The 15133-nt window shown below is 40.7% G+C and overlaps 2 long non-coding RNA genes across 2 annotated transcripts; both read right to left on the bottom strand.

Moving 5' to 3' along the window:
- Window positions 1–414: 414 nt before the first annotated feature.
- On the bottom strand, window positions 415–6171 carry LOC138836695 (uncharacterized). The gene is made up of 4 exons (XR_011375009.1): window positions 5936–6171; window positions 3880–4546; window positions 3661–3791; window positions 415–695 (listed from the first exon to the last, which is right to left on the bottom strand). It is a non-coding gene; the product is annotated as an uncharacterized lncRNA (long non-coding RNA).
- Window positions 6172–7878: 1707 nt separating this feature from the next.
- On the bottom strand, window positions 7879–14776 carry LOC138836685 (uncharacterized). The gene is made up of 3 exons (XR_011375003.1): window positions 14631–14776; window positions 14416–14546; window positions 7879–7956 (listed from the first exon to the last, which is right to left on the bottom strand). It is a non-coding gene; the product is annotated as an uncharacterized lncRNA (long non-coding RNA).
- Between the last annotated feature and the right edge of the window lie 357 nt (window positions 14777–15133).

Genomic DNA, 15133 nt, shown 5'->3' with positions numbered 1-15133 from the left:
CAAGAAGCAAGGTGTCTTGTATGTCATGTGGAAGAGCACAAAAGATCTTCAAAACCATTTTTATAAAACAACACTGGGTGACAATGGCTGACTTCTATAATCTCAACTACCCATGAGGCAGAGATTTAAAGATGGATTTTCAAAGCCAGCCAGCCAGACAAATTTGACACAACCTTATCTCCAATTAGCCAGCAAAAATGTCAAAGGGAGGTGGAGCTGAAGTGGTAAAGGGGACCCCGAGAGAAAGCCACAGTAGTCACATGCATGTGCATAGGCACACACACACATACACACACACACACACACATACACACACACATACACACACGACTGGGCAAAAAGTTGAAGAAACAGAAAACACAAAAACAACTTTGATACAAAATTTATTGTAATCTTTACAGTATAACTCATGAAATGACATTTTATTCTGAATAATTGTTGGAAAAGAAACAGTTAGGTAAAGAAAATTGCAGGTAGCCGGGCACTGGTGGCTCACGCCTGTAATCCTAGCTACTCAGTAGGCTGAGATCTGAGGATCACGGTTCAAAGCTAGCCCGGGCAGGAGAGACCGTGAGACTACTATCTCCAATAAAAGCACCAGAAAACCGGAAGTGGCGCTGTAGCTCAAGTGGTAGAGCGCTTGCCTTGAGCTGAAGAGCTGAGGGACAGCGCCCAGGCCCAGAGTTCAAGACCCACTGCCGACCAAAAGAAAAGAAAAGAAAAGAAAATTTCAGGTTATTTGTGGATATAAAATAGAAATCAAAAGAGATGCATTGCTAGGAAGAGTAGTGAGCCAGTTTCTGATCCTTGTGCAATGACTTAATGAAACAACAGTTAACTCTACAAAGTTACCAGGGTGAGAAATGAAGCCATGGTGGAAACTGAGGACCTATGTTGATGATGATAATGTTCCTGGGGAGTCAATTTAAAATGACGAAAGTGGTTCTTGTCATGTGGAAAACATAGCCAAAGGTGGGTGTGCTGTGAAGTTCCATCTGGAAGAAGGACATGAGGGATAAGAAGGGTATCATGTAAATTATTGGAGGATGAGGGATTCCCCCACTGGGTCAATGCATGTAGGGTGTTCGTAGGACACCAGACTGGCTGTATTATCATCTATTCCACAATGAGAGGCTGACAGCATAACAGGAGCATCGTGGTCATGTGGTGAAGCCAACAATGACATTCCATCCAGGAGACCATATGAAAATCCAGCCCACTCCTTGTGAAAGGCAGGCATAGAAGGCCTATGTCATTGGATGGAAAGTACTAGATGTGACCAAGTCTGACTCACCCATATATTTGTACAGAATCCTGTGACCCATAATGGAGATGCAGTCAAGAATGATCCACAGAGGCAACAGTGATCCCATATACGAACCTCCCCACACTGTAGCTGTCTTGGTGTAGATGGGGACAGGGTGTGGTGTTCCCAGGACTAAGAAACATGTAACAGCCAAATTCTTCATAATGTGAACCTTAATTTAGCAGCATGATGATGCATGACTCTTCATCAATGCCTGTTCTATACCATGTCTGTGAGAGTTGAGGCTCTGGGGTGGGGGGAAGGCATTGGGCAGGAACTTCCTTTGGGATAAAGTATCTTCACACAATTAAAAAGGAAGCTAGTGAGAGACAGGAAGATGTCAGTGAAGGCACTGCGGGCCTTAAAGGCAATAAAGGGCTCTCAGAGAGAGAGAGAGGCTGCAAATATTCCAGCCTGTAGAGAGCTTGTGATTTATCTATTATCTCTTAAGAGGATTTCCAAGTCCACTCAGGATCCAATGGATTCCTCATATTGGTGAGAGTTAAACCCCTGCAACCAACAGGGAAACAAAGCCCTTATATGCCTTCAATGTTGCTGCAATTGGAACGAGACCTGATCCCAAGAGACAATGAAGATCCTCATCCTCATACTTAGGGTACCTAGAATTTGCAATCACCTTTCCTATTTGACTAGTATCTTATGCTTCCAGCTTAAACAACACTTCTCACTTAGGGAAGGGGGAATAGAAACTACAAGTCCAATGAACTAGAGGAGACAGTATCCATGCTTTGCTGTCCTAGAGAGAAAAGTTAAGAGAAAAATTCTCTACTTAGGCAGAATATCCAAAATATCCAGGCAGAATATTCTTGGACGACCATGCCCAGCTCAAATGTACTTATTTGGACTTCACAAGTAGCATCACTACTTGGATCTCCAGTACATAGTAAGCAGGGGAAGTGGACCTAATGGGTAATGGTTCTCAAGTACACAGAGGATGATGATTGTATCTCTAAAAGTCTAGGAGAAAACAAATGTGCTTCACTCTGACTGCATTGAGCTAAGATTGGAGGGACAGTCCTATGACACACAAGATTGTGGCTGTCAAGGCCTGCAGAAAAAAAAGTCTACCATCCTGGATCTACAGAGGGATAAACAGCATTGGTTTCATTCATGGCCTCTTATGCAGAAAATTCTCAATTTCTGATTCGCAGTTTGCTGTCTCATTGAAAGCATGTCTGATAACAAATAATAGGCCAGAGGTAACTCATGCATTGTTATTTCTACTGTATTAGGAATCTGTATATGAGGATCATGGTTCAAAGCCACACAAGCAAGAAACTCTGGGAGACACTTCTTTCCCATTAACCACAAAATTAGAAGGGATCTGTGATTCAAATGGCAAAACACTAGCTTTGAGCATAAACGCTCAGGGACAAAGCCCTCACCGTTAAATCAAATCCTAATATCAGCATTAAAAAGTAAATAGAAGTTAGAAAAATTAAAATAAAAACAAGAATTAACCAAGTTGGTGCTTCATCTCTGTGTGCCTAGCTACTCAGCCTGCTAAGGCTTTTTGTGTGAGTGTGTGACAGTTCTATATCTTTAACTCTCATGTTCATGTGTACAGAAGTCTGAACTGTCAGGATTAAGCTCTTAAATACAGTCAACACAAATCAAATTTTCAAATTTACCATCAATATGTAAGAGTGAGCACATGGCTCAAGTGCCCTAGCACATGATATAAGTTAAATAAACAAACAGGGCTCAAGGCTCTGAGTTCACAATTTAGGAAATAAATTTTTGTATATATATTTTACTATAAAAATACTGTTCAGACGGGTTACAATTACATGAGTAATGTTGTTAGCTCCTCCTTTGTTTTTCCCCTACCATTCCTTCCCTCCACCCCTTCCCAACAACTCCCTTCACCTTACCCCAAAGTTGTAAAGTTTGTTGTCAACATGGTGTCTTGTACATTTCAGTGTTAGAATGGGTCTACCCATATCCTTAATTCAGCATTTTGTTATTTCCCTTCTACTCCCCAATTGGAAAAAATGCATATACAAGCTTCAGGGCACCAGAGTCAAATACATTGAAAACAGGGGTTATACCATAGGGTAAGAACACACAAATGAAACAGAAAAATCACAAGCTAAAGCCATTTCCTCTAAAGTAAGAAAATTAAATTTTAAATTAAAAACAACAACAAAAAGTTTGCAGGACCTGTGATAGGAACAAGAAAGCACTCAAGTAAACAGAAGCTTGATCACAAGCTGAGTACACCAGCAGTAGACAGCTCTCAGGCTAAGGAGAGCTGCAGTGAATGTAATCCAGCCCAACAGGCCCTACACAAGCAAGACTGTATACTAAACAATTCTGGAGTGGACACTTACCTCACTAATAACCACTGTTTTCAACACATGCCATGCTGAGAATCTGAGTAGAAGGATTCATGCTGAGGAAAGCAGGAGTAGATATCTTCCTTGATGAAGAGCACTGGAGCTGACACGGCCCTTGGTGTCATCTGCCAAAAGACATGCATTTCATCACAGAAGGATATGTAGTAATCAGAGTTCACATGCAGTAACCAGATGAGTGGAGTGGGCATCTACCTTGTTTAAGACACCAGAAATAAAAGGAGACCATGGTGCTGTGAAGTGGAGATGGCATATTCCGTGCTGAGTAGAGCGGGCATCGCATATCCATACCAAACGAATTCAAGGAGTCCAGTTGCACCATGGAGCAAGATTCAAGCCATTGATTCCATTCCGAGCAGAGAAGGAAGAGATGTATTTAGAAAAAAGGAATGAGGAGGACATGAATCCATGCTAAAAAGGCCCCAAGTTGACACTTACCTTAGTATGAAGAGCTGAGATACATGGATTCCAGGACAAAGAGGGCAGTAGTGCATTCAATGCTGAGCAGACTGCGTGATGAATCAGTGCTAATCAGACCCTACATTGAGACTTACCTTACTAAGCTGAGCGTAGATAGATGGATTCCAGGACAAAGAAATCTACAGTATATACCATGCTCAGGAAAGTATGAGATTATTCCATGACAAGGAAACCTGCATTGTACATTTACCTTCCTGAAAAGAGCTGGAGTAGATGGTTTCGATGTTGAGCAGTACTGGAATATTTGCATCCCATTCATTGGAAAGCAGCAGTAGATACAGTCCATGATAAGGCCACAGCATAAATGCACTCCTTGCTCAGCTGAATAAGCAACACGAGATTGATTCCAGGCTGTACAGGCCTACATATGTCTGCAGGAGACCTAGAAAATGACCAATGGTTCCATTTCATCAACCCTAAGGAGAGCTGGTACAGGTTAAATTCATCCTGATGAGAACCAGACTGCACATATTCCATCTACAGGAGCTGATGCAAACAAAAAATTACATATTCCTTGTTGAAGTGCATGAAATAATTATCAGGGTTCACGAAAGCTGCAGCAGAAATAGTCTATGCTGCTTTTATGCTCTCAAATGCAAACTCTTTTTGCATAACACAACCAGAGGAAACCCACTCCATGGCAGGGTGTGGTAAAAGAATTCTATGCCTTTTACAGTTGCTGAAACTCTATATATCCAAAGGAGAAAAAAAAAGAGGTATATCAAATGCCTTGGAATATACATAAGAGAGCTGTAATCAGGATGGCAGAAACAGCAAGAAAGTTTCATAAGGCCAGAGAATATATATTCTATACTGTGATGAACATAAAATGGATGATTCCACAGTCCTGCATAGCTTGCTTAATGGAGCTAATAGATAGATTTCATAATAGAAAGACCTATAGGAAAAACATTTTATGTTAACAAGATTTGAAAACATACATTACATGTGGAAGAGAGCTGGAAGGGACACATTCCATAGTTAGGAGAATTGGAGAAAACACATTCCCTGCTGTGGAAATCCACAGCAGATGGGTTCCCTAATGTGGAGAGATAAAATACATGTATTCTATGCTGATGAGTCGTGCAATAAGCATCTGTTGCTTATTGCTAGTGTTGACAGATGCCATGCTGAGGAGGCCTGAGGTAGATGCACTTTGTGACAAAGAGTGCTATACTTCCCAACTAGAGTTGTCATTTTGCTGATGCAAGCTACTCTCAACACATGCCATGATGGCCTCTCAACACATGCCATGATGGCCTCAGCTTCATCAAGAGCCTCTCTTTGTGAAGAGAAGGAGCCAATGCATTCAAAGGTGACATAACCCCCAGTAGAAAGATTCCAGGCTTACATCTGGGACTAGAAACTGACAGGGAAGAAGAGGGCTGCTGTAAATATGACTCATGATTATGAAAGCCTGGGAAGTTGTACTTCTTTCTGAGAATAAAAGGACCAAGGAGCTCTTCATGGAAAATAAAAAGGGACACACATCCAAAGTTGTAGAGACATGAAGCAAGAGCATTCGATGCTCAAGAAAGCTGGAGTAAACAAATAGTTCACAGGAGATGGATGATACACATTCCAAGAGTGTAGGGACTCCAAGCATGATGGAATCTCATGCAATGTTGTAAATTACTGGAGTCAACACATTCCAATGTGAAGAGACATGACAGTGACAGTCTATATGTTGAAGAGGACTAGGGTAGACACATTCTGAGCTGTAAGTACACTTGTCAACATGCCAAGGAGAATTGATGTAATAAGTATCTACCTTAGAAGGGCTGAATTACACAGATTCCATCCTCATCACATCTGGAATAGATGGTTTCCAGGAAAAGGAAAGCTCGACATGATACTTAACTTCTGAATAGAGCTGTAATGTGCTATATTCCATGCTGTGGAGAGCCAAGTAGCCTCATTTCTTCCTGCAGAGACATGACATAATTATAGACCATGAGAGATAAGCTTGAGTGCACAGATTTCATTGCTGTGAGCAATGAGGGATAAGATGCAATACTGTATGAGGATACAAAATGGGATTAATCCCTGAAAAAAAAACAAAAAAAAATTCAATAAAAAAGGAATTGATAGCAAATGCTTACCACTAATGAATGCTGAAATTCTCAAGGATGTTTGGAATGGATGCATTTCATGCCAAGGAGAACAGAAGCACAGGTGTCCCATGCTGTACACAGTGGGAGCCATTTCCATGTTAAGGAATCCTTAAGGGAACACTCAAGTTCATGAAGAGACCTGGAACCCATAGAAGCAATGCTGGGAGGCTTTCAGGCTCTAGAGAGCAGTGACAGATACATTCCTTGGTGGGCTAAACTGGCGTAGATCAATAAGTTGCTGAAGTTTGCAAAACAGGAGGGCCTATAGTCAGTACAGACCTGGCCTTGACATTTTCTAACTTCAGGAAAACTGAGATAAATGATTTCAAACTTTAGATATGCTGAAAGAGATAGATTTTAACCTGTGAACTGAATAGACACATTCTACATTGAACGGCACTGAATTAAGCATACAGATTCCATATGAGGAAGGCTGGAGGAGCCCAATCATGCCAAGATGACCTGTAGAATTTAACTTCCATACCAAACAAAATTTCATACTAAATAGACCTATAGGAAAAGCATTCCTATAGGAATAGCAGACCTATAGGAAAAGTGAGCCGGAGGAGACACATTCCATAGGAGAATTGGAGAAGTCACATTCCCTGCTGTGGAAAGCCACAGTAGATGGGTTCCCTGATATGGAGAGAAACAATACATGTGTTCTGTGATGATGAGAGCTGTAACAGGTATATCACATCCTGTGTAGAACCATTTTTCACAGATACCATGTTGAGGAGAGCTGAGGTAGATGCACTCCGTGCCAAAAAGTACTATACTTCCCAGTTTACTTGCTGCAGAATTCTAGAGTTGACATTTGCTGATGTGAGGTGCTTTCAACACATGACAGGATGGCCTTGGATTCAACAAGAGTGTCTCTTGATGGAGAGACATGGAGCCAAGGCATTCACAGGTGACCCAACACCCAACAGACAGATTCCAGGCTGCAAAATGTGGGACTACAAAGTGACAGGGAAGAAGAAAGCTGCTGTGGATATGACTGAAGATGATGAAAACCTGAGGAGTTGCACTTCTTGCTGAGATGAAAAGGACTAAGACGTTCTTCATGGAAAATAGGAGGAGAGATGGAGCAGGAACAATCCTTGCTCAAGACAGCTCGAGTAAACAACTTGTTCAGTGAAGGGAGATGGACGATACACATTCCAAGTGCAGGGAGGCAGGGTGGAATCCCATGCCATGTTGTAAATGGAGTCGATGCAGTCCAATGTAAGGAGACATGAGAGTGACAGGCTATATGTTGAAGAGCTATAAGTACACATGTCCACATGCTGAGGAGAAAAGAGTTAATAATTACCTACCTGAGGAGGGCTGAAATACACAGATTCCATTCTCAACAGACCTGGAATAGGCAGTTTCCACCAAAGGGAAAGCTGGAGATGAATCTTATCTTCTGAGTAGAGCTGCAACCTGCTACATTCCATGCTGTGGAGAGCCAGAGTAGCTTCATTCCTTCCTACAGAGACTTGAGGTAGACATGAGAAATGAGCTTGAGTATACAGATTTCATTGCTGGCAGCAATGAGGGATAAGATTCAGTACTGCATGAGGTACAGAAAGGAGATGATAACAAATGCTTACCCCAAATAAATGCTGAATTTCCCAGACCGGTTGGAATGCATTCCATGCCAAGGATTACAGGAGCACATGTGTGTCCAAGGCTGTAGATAGTAGGAGATATTTCCATGTTAAGGATTCCTCAAGGGAACAATCAACTTCCTAAAGAGAGCTGGATTCCATGGTGCCAATTCTTGGGAGAGTGGGACACATCCATTTTGTGCTCCAGAAAGCACTGTCTGATATATTCCTTACTGAGAAAATCTTTAGTAAATATATTCCTTGCTAGAGTAAGCAAAAGTAAATGGCCACCAGCCTGTGAAGACCTAGCCTTGACATTTTCCATCTTCAGGACAACTGAGACAAATGGATCAAATGGATTCCCACTTAATATTTGCTGGAAGTGATACATTTTAGACTGTGACCTGGACAGACACAGTCTACCCTGAGAGGAACTAAAGCATACAGATTCCACATGAGGAAGGCTGGAGGAGACCCATTCATGCCGAGACAACCTGCAGAACACAACTTTCATGCTCATGACAATGCTGAGGAGATCTGGCCCCAAACTTGGAGGAGACATAATCCACATGCCCCACACCGGAAATGATAAATTACTCCTGTCCTTAAGAGGAGGAGACGTATTCCACATGTTTGAAATTGAAGAAGATATATTCCAGACAATGGAAACTGTAGCAGACATATTTAACATGCTTAAACCTGGAGAGGACATATTTCTCTTGCTCAAAACTGGAGGAGACACAGTCACATTCTGGGTTGAGAAAACTTGAGGAGAGGCATTCCACTTTAAATGCAAGTGGATGAACATATTTCATTTAAAATTAAGATGGAGAAAAACATTTCATGGTGTGTTTATCTACAAGGCCTCAAAGCAGAACTCACACCCATACTCCTATATCTCTTCAATGAAATTGAAAGCAAAAATTCATTACCACATTTTTTAATGAGGCCAGCATAACCCTCATCCCAAAACCAGGAAAGGACTCATCAAAGACAGAGAATTATAGACCCATTTATTTGAGGAATATGGATGGGAAACTTCTCAACAAAACCTTGGCCAATTGACTTCAAAACTCTCCCTCTTTGCAGATGACATGATCTTGTATTTAAAGAACCCATGAACCATGCTTTCACTGTATTTAATGTTGGTATAATTTGTGGAGGTGGAAGGGCAAAAACAAAATGTTTAACTAGGGGTACAGGTGGACCCATTGCAATAATGAAATGTACAAGTCATTATGTGGAAAAATGAACTTTATAACTTTGGTGGGGTCGAGGATTAGGTGGGGGCTGTATGGGAAGGAATGGAAAGGGGAAACACAGAGGAGGCAATAATGCTTGATAAGAAATGTACTCGTTATCTTGTCCATGTAATTGTAACTCCTCTGTACAGTATTCGTACACTCCCAAGTTACTTGAGCTGATTGGAAACTTTGGCAAAGTAGCAGGGTATAAAATTAACCCTCAGAAATCAATTGCTTTTCTGTATGCCAATAATGATAAGAGTTTGGCTGAAATTAGGAAATCAACCCCTTTTGTAATAGCCCCACAAAAAATAAAATACTTAGGAGTTAGTTTAACAAAAGAAGTGAAGGATCTCTATGACAAAAACTTTAAAAACTTGAAAAAGGAAATCAAAGCAGAACTAAGCAAGTGGAAAAACCTCTGATGCTCCTGGATTGGGAGGATTAACATCGTGAAAATGTCAATACTGCCAAAGGTTATCTACAAATTCAATGTGATCCCCATCAATATCCCAAATTCATTCTTCAATAAAATAGCAGAAGCAATCTAAAAATTCATATGGAACAATAAAAGACCCCAAATAGCAAAAACAATCCTTAGTAGGAAGAGCAATGCTGGAGGAACATCCATTCTAAATTTCAAACTCTACTGCAAACCACAGTAATCAAAACAATTTGGTAATGACACAAGAACAGGATCAGAAGACCAATGGAATAGGACTGAAGACTCAGAAATAAACCTACTGGCCTAGAGCCACCTAATCTTTGACAAGGGAGATAAAGAAATAGGAAGGAAAACAACCTTTTCAGTAAAAGGCAAAATTGATTAAACACTTGTAGAAAATTCAAGCTACATCTGTATAGATCATCCTGAACCATAATCAACTCCAAATGGATCAAAGACCTTGAAATAAAAGCAGGCTCCATGACAACAATGCAGGAAGGAATAGGAGAAACTCTAGGGCTCCTTGGTACAGGCCAAAATTTTTTTAATAGAGACCAGAAGCACAACAAATCAAAGAAAGGTTGGACAAATGGGCTTGCATGGAACTGCAGAGCTTCTGCAAGGCAAAATACATAGCTAACAAGATCAATAGAAAGTCCATGGATTGGGAGAACTTCACTAGCCAGACACGATGGATCTCATATCTAAAATATACTTAGAACTCAAAAAACTAAAACCCCCAACAAATCCTCAAAGAAACAACTGCCCGATAAATAGTGGGCTAAAGACTTATAGAGAAACTTCTCTGAAGAGGAAATAAGAATGTCCAATAGACACATGAGGAAAAGCTTAACTTCTTTACCCATAAAAAAAAATGCAAATCAGCTGGGCGCCAGTGGCTCCTGCCTATAATCCTAGCTACTCAGGAGGCTGAGATCTGAGAATCTCAGTTCAAAGCCAGCCCGAGCAGGAAAGTCAGTGAGACACTTATCTCCAATAAACCAGTAGGAAACCAGAAGTTGTGCTGTGGCTCAAGCGGTAGAGCACTCACCTTGAGCTGAAGACCTGAGGGAGAGCACCCAGACCCGGATTTCAAGCCCCACAATCAACCAAGAAAAAAAAATGCAAATCAAAACAACATTGAGATTCCACCTCACCCCAGTTAGAATGGCTAGAATCAAGAAATCTAGTAACAACAGATGCTGGAGGGGATGTGGCCAAAAGGGAACCCTACTGCATTGTTGGTGGGAGTGTAAACTTGTTCAACTACTCTGGAAAGCAGTATATTGAGGTTCCTGAAAAGACTCCACATAGAGCTCCCTTATGACCCAGCAATCCCACTTTTGGTCATTTACCCAAATGATTACAAACAAGGTCACAAACAAGCTACCAGCACAAGGATGTTTATAGCAGCATTATTTACCATAGCTAAGGTATTGAACCAACCAACTCCAATGCCCCTCCGTAGATGAATGGATCAAGAAAATGTGTTGTGACATTTGTGTGTGTGTGTGTGTGTGTGTGTGTGTGTGTGTGTGTGTGTGTGCAGGAATTCTATTCCTCCATTAGAAAGAATGACAGCACCCCATTTGTTAGGAAATGGAAAGACTTGGAAAAAATTATATTAAGTGAAGTAAGCCAAAGAAACATAGGTCCCATGGTTTCTCTTGTTTACAATGACTAGTACATATCTAGGACAAGCAGAGAAGGTCAAAGGCTATGTACATATAGCCGCATAAGATAATGTTAAGCAAAATGTACCCCCATGACAGGGACAAAAGTGTTTTTTTTTTCTTGTTAGCGTTTTTATTGTATGTACCGTACACTATGTGATTCTGTTTTTTCTTTTTCTACCCACAGTATAACCCCTGTTTTCAGTAGATTTGGTGCTGGTGTTCTACACCTTGTATCTACATTTTTGTAATATGAGGAGAGGAAGAGGAACGTTTAAATGGGGATGCAGGCTGACCCATTGTGATGACGAGGTATACAGGACACTATGTTGAAAATGAACTTTACAATGTTGGGGTGGGGTGGGATGGGAGGAGCTGGAGAGATGGGGAGGGAAGTGATGGTAGGGGGAAACAGAGGGGGAGGTAACAATGCTTGCTCTGTAATGTCCTTATTAACCTACTCATGTAACTAACCCCTTTATACAACATTTTTAATATGTTTATATACATATATATATATATATATGATGGAGGTAAACATTTCATGGTGCATTTATCTAGAGTATACATGCTCATGCCTGAGGTATACTGGAAGAACTGCTCTTGTCTGCTGAGTATTGAATCTCACTCCATTCTCACATGGATTGGAGAAAATGTACTGCGTGCATTGTATGGGTGGAAAGCAAATATTTCCTAAGATAGCAGCCATGGTGCAATTCATGCAGAATAGAGAGCCAGTAATCATATTTCATGCTGAAGAGCATTGCAAACATTGGCTATAGAGATTCCAAGATTACAGGAGTTGGTTTATACAGTTTCCATGCAGTGATGGGCTTAAGGATTTTCATTCCACACTAAGTTGATGCAATCTAGGCCAAGTCGCATCTTACTGACAACTGCAGAATGCAGAATGCCACATTTTAATATGTTCTTGCTATATGTGGTATATATATATTAATTGAATTCTTTTGTCTCCATCAGAAAGAATGACATCACCCTGTTTGTTAGGAAATGGCAAGACTTGGAAAATATTATAAGTGATGTAATCCTGGCCCAAAGAAACATAGATCCCATGGTTTCTTTTATGTGCAGTAGCTCGTATATATCGAGAAGAAGCAACAAAGGGCAAAAGCTATGTGAATATGACAATATAACATGATGTTAAGTGAAATGAACCCCAAGATATGGACATAAATGCTTTTTACTTTCTTCCTATGGTTTTTTTTACCATATTTATAATGTACTATATGATTTTTTGTTTCTTTGATATGTCCTTCCCCCACAGTATAATCCCTGTTTTCACTGTATTTGATTCTGGTGCCCTGCATCTTGTATATACATTTTCTAATTTGAGAGGAAGTGAAATAACAAAATGCTTCGATAAGGATACAGGTTTATTCATTGTAACAATGATATCAATAAGACACTATGTTGAAAATGAACTTTACAACTTCGGTGAGAGGAGTGCCAAGGGAGGAGTTGGGGGTGGGGAGAAGTGGGGCTAGAAGGAATGGTAGGGGGAAAACAAAGGAGAAGATAACAATGCTCAATAGCAAAGGTGCTCATTTCCTTACTTCTGTAACTGTAACCCTCTGTAAAGCATTTTTACCATAAAAAACTTTAAAATCCCAAACTTATCTTGCTGACACGAGCTGCTTTAAAGACATGCCATATTAAGAGCCAGATTAGAGACCTTCCAAGCCAAAGAGATGGCGAATCCATGCAGCCCCAGGTAAGAGAAGTGAAGTAGACAAAATTCCATGAAAGAAGCTGCTGGAATAGACACTTATATCTTCCTGAGGAGAACTGGATCTGATCCATTCCGTGGAAGAAATAAAGAAGTCCCTATTGCATGCAGGAGAATCCTGGAGTTCAAACCTGCCTTGATTACCAGAGCTGGGATTGATATTCCTGTGCCAGAAACAGCCTCAGGGGGAATTATTGAATGTGGTAAAGGTAAATTTTTCAGAACAAATAATTGGACTCACATATTCCCTGGTGAAGACACCCAGATTATATGCATTCTGTGCTGAAGATAGCCATGGGAAATGTATTCAATGGTCAGAAGAACTGGGGGTGGGGTGGGGAGAGGATGGGAAGGGATTGGAAGGGGAAACAAAGGAGGAGGCTACAATGCTTGATAAGAAATGTACTCATTATCTTGTCCATGTAATTGTAACCCCCTCTGTACAGTATTTTCACACAAAAAAAGAACTGGAGGAGAAACATTTAAGGTAGAGAATACATTGATACACATTCCCAGAGAAGAAAAGATGATCCATTCTCACTTTATTAACAAAAAGTGAGAGGAACAATGGAGGGGGTAACAATGCTCAATAGGAAGTGTACTCATTACCTCACTCATGTAACTGTAACCCTCTGTATAGCATCTTTACAATAAAAAAAAGTGAGATGACTTCCATTCCATGTTTCCTACAGCTTGAAATTAAATCTTCCATATCTAGTTAGCACCTGTGCATTCCTTTCATGCTGATAACAGGGGTCGTAAGGAAAACCCAGGCTGGCAAGACCTTCATTGAAGGGGTGATAGATTCCATGAGGTAAAGTGTTGGAGAAGACACACTCCTTATAGTACTGGGCTTGGGCCTGGTACTGGACTTCATCAGATTACAGCACAGGTATTCCATGACAAGGAGTTCAGAACTAGCAAGACCCCATGCTGCCAAAAATTGTAGTTCATGCATACCTTGCTTGCTAAGGAGAGCTGTCTTTAGCACTTGCCAGGCTGACACACTGAACAGAGGGATCCCAGCTGGCACACGTAGAGTAGGTGTATTCCTTGGTGAAGATAGTTGGATATGATAAAATCCTTCCTGGAGAAGTATGGCTGGAGTTAAATGCATTCCAAGCCATGTACAAAGGTGAAAGAAACATGCCATGCTGAAAGGTGTTAAAACATACACTTCCCTTCGTGAGGATGAAAGCTGCAGACATATATGTAGAGTATGCCTGAGTCGATCACATTCTACAAGGAGGATTTAGTCTCTAGGTTGCAGAATGGCCAAGTCACTCAAGTGAGCAGAAACCTGCTCAGTCATACAGAGTAAAATGGAGGTAAATAGATCTCATGCTGAGGAGATCAGCAGTAAATGTAGTCCATAAGAAGGAGCACTAAGCTACTAAGACTGCATGCTAACAAATGCTTACATTGACACTTACCTTGCAGATGACAGTCTCTTTAAACACATTCCATGCTGAGGTCCTGAGTATGAAGTTGCATGCTGAGGAGAACTTGAATAGGTGCATTCCTTGAGGAAGACAACTGGTGCTGAATCAAGCCCTGCTGGCACCTGTTGTAAGAGATGCATTTCAAAACAAAAGGAAATGTAGCAAATACATTTTACATATATTTAACCTAATACTGGGTTACTTACGAGAGCTGGAATAAATGGATGCTGACACGCTGAGAAGAACTAGAATTCAAATATTAAATGCTGAAAAGAGATGGTTTTGAAATATTCCATCCTGATAGTATTGGTTGAAGATCAATTTCACCATGAGAAGAGATGCAAAGTATTGATTCCATTCTGAAGAGATGGAAAGATGCATTTGGAAAAAAAGAAAGAGATGGAAAAAGAATTCCATGCTAATGAGACCCCAAGTAAGTGGAGTACAAATAGTTGTTTACAGGACAGAGAGGAATACTATATTCCATGCTGAGTACAAAGTGAGATGATTCCATGATAGACCAACTTAAGAGTGCACACTTACCTTTCTGAAAAGAGCTGGAGAAGGTGGCTTCAACGATGAACAGTTCTGGAGCATATTCAATCCATTCCCTGAAGAGCAGGAGTAGATGCATTCCATGATAAGCACCCTTAGAGTGGATAAATTTCTTCTTGAGGTGAGTAACAGGAGATTGATTCCAGGATGTACA

Source organism: Dipodomys merriami, unplaced genomic scaffold (assembly GCF_024711535.1).
Source record: "Dipodomys merriami isolate MVZ:Mamm:240054 unplaced genomic scaffold, mDipMer1.0.p SCAF_10, whole genome shotgun sequence".
Taxonomy (NCBI): Eukaryota; Metazoa; Chordata; class Mammalia; order Rodentia; family Heteromyidae; genus Dipodomys; species Dipodomys merriami.
The sequence above is the reverse complement of the archived record's forward strand: the minus strand, read 5'-3'. Positions and strand labels throughout refer to the sequence as shown.